The sequence below is a fragment of the Primulina huaijiensis genome, chromosome 4 (assembly GCF_012295235.1).
Source record: "Primulina huaijiensis isolate GDHJ02 chromosome 4, ASM1229523v2, whole genome shotgun sequence".
Classification (NCBI taxonomy): domain Eukaryota; kingdom Viridiplantae; phylum Streptophyta; class Magnoliopsida; order Lamiales; family Gesneriaceae; genus Primulina; species Primulina huaijiensis.
The window spans coordinates 8,583,287-8,584,872 of NC_133309.1; positions in this window are offsets into that span (position 1 = coordinate 8,583,287).

Below are 1,586 nucleotides of genomic sequence, written 5' to 3' on the forward strand. Positions count from 1 at the left end.
CTCTCGAGACAAATTGGTTTTTCGTTTTCATATGTATTTAATGTGCCAATGGTGTTGGATTGGTATAAATAATGGTGCTGGTTTTCTTGGGCAAGGGAATCGATTCGAAATAATCGTGCCCCGTTGGCGCCCAAGTTGCTAGCCCCAGAGACAAGGGCTGCAGGTACACGGGGTATTTAGCGCAAACAGGCGAGATAAATGATGATTCTCCCGAGCGACGATTGTTTTCCCTCGTGTTTTCCTACGTAAATAACGCATTTGTGGCGTTGGATTTGAATTCCGAATAAAATCATGATGCGCCCAATGACACGCGAGCAGGTGCGCCGATGGCCGACACGGGCGACAAAAACGACGAATCTCACGAGACAATGTTGTTTCTCGTCGAGTTTTCATATGTAAATAATGTGTCTGTGGTGTTGGATTGGTATTTGGATAAAAAAAAAAACACGTAAAATGGAAAATTTTGTTATGACTCCTGACCAATGCATTGTCCACTGCAGTCACAATCAAAATCTTTAAGCAAATCAAGCCATCTTCGCTGTCTCATATTCAACTCAGACTGTGAAAACAAATATTTCAGACTTTTATGATCAGAATAAATTTCAAATTTCTCACCGTAGAAGTAGTGTCGCCATATCTTCAAAGCAAATACAATGGCTGCCAATTCAAGGTCATGAATTGGGTAGCGAGATTCATGCGGTTTCAGCTGTCTCGAGGCATAAGCAATCACATGCCCTTGCTGCATCAACACACAATCCAGACCTCTGTGAGAAGCATCACAATACACAACAAAATCACCACTACCTGAGGGGATAGTTAGGATCGGGGCACTGGTCAATCGTTTCATCAATTCCAGAAAACTGGACTCACAGTCTTCTGACCAAATGAACGGAGCATTTTTCTATGTTAACTGAGTAATAGGTTTAGCAATACTCGAGAAATCCTTAATAAATCGACGGTAATATCCTGCCAAACCCATAAAACTTCGTATCTCTGGCACAGATGTCGGTCTAGGCCAACTGATCACGGCCTCAACCTTGCTAGGATCCACAGAAATCCCATCTCCAGCTATAATGTGACCCAGAAATACTACTTGTCTCAACCAAAACTCACATTTCGACATTTTAGCATATAATTTCTCAGCTGTAAAAATTTTCAACACAGTTCTCAAATGTTCTGCATGCTCAATCATATTCTTTGAATAAATCAAAATATCATCAATGAATATGATAACAAAATCATCCAAATACCTTTGAAACACGCGGTTCATTAATCCCATAAAAACAGCTGGGGCATTCGTAAGACCGAAAGGCTTGACAATAAACTCGTAATGTCCATACCTGGTTCTGAATGCTGTTTTTGAGATATCCGAATCCTTGACTCTCAGCTGATGGTATCCAGATCTCAAATCAATCTTGGAATATACAGAAGAACCCTGCAACTGATCAAATAAATCATCAATACGAGGCAAAGGATATTTATTCTTTACCGTAGCCTTGTTCAGTTGTCGATAGTCAATGCAAAGTCTCATAGAACCGTCTTTCTTCCTCACAAATAATACTGGAGCACCCCAAGGAGATACACTC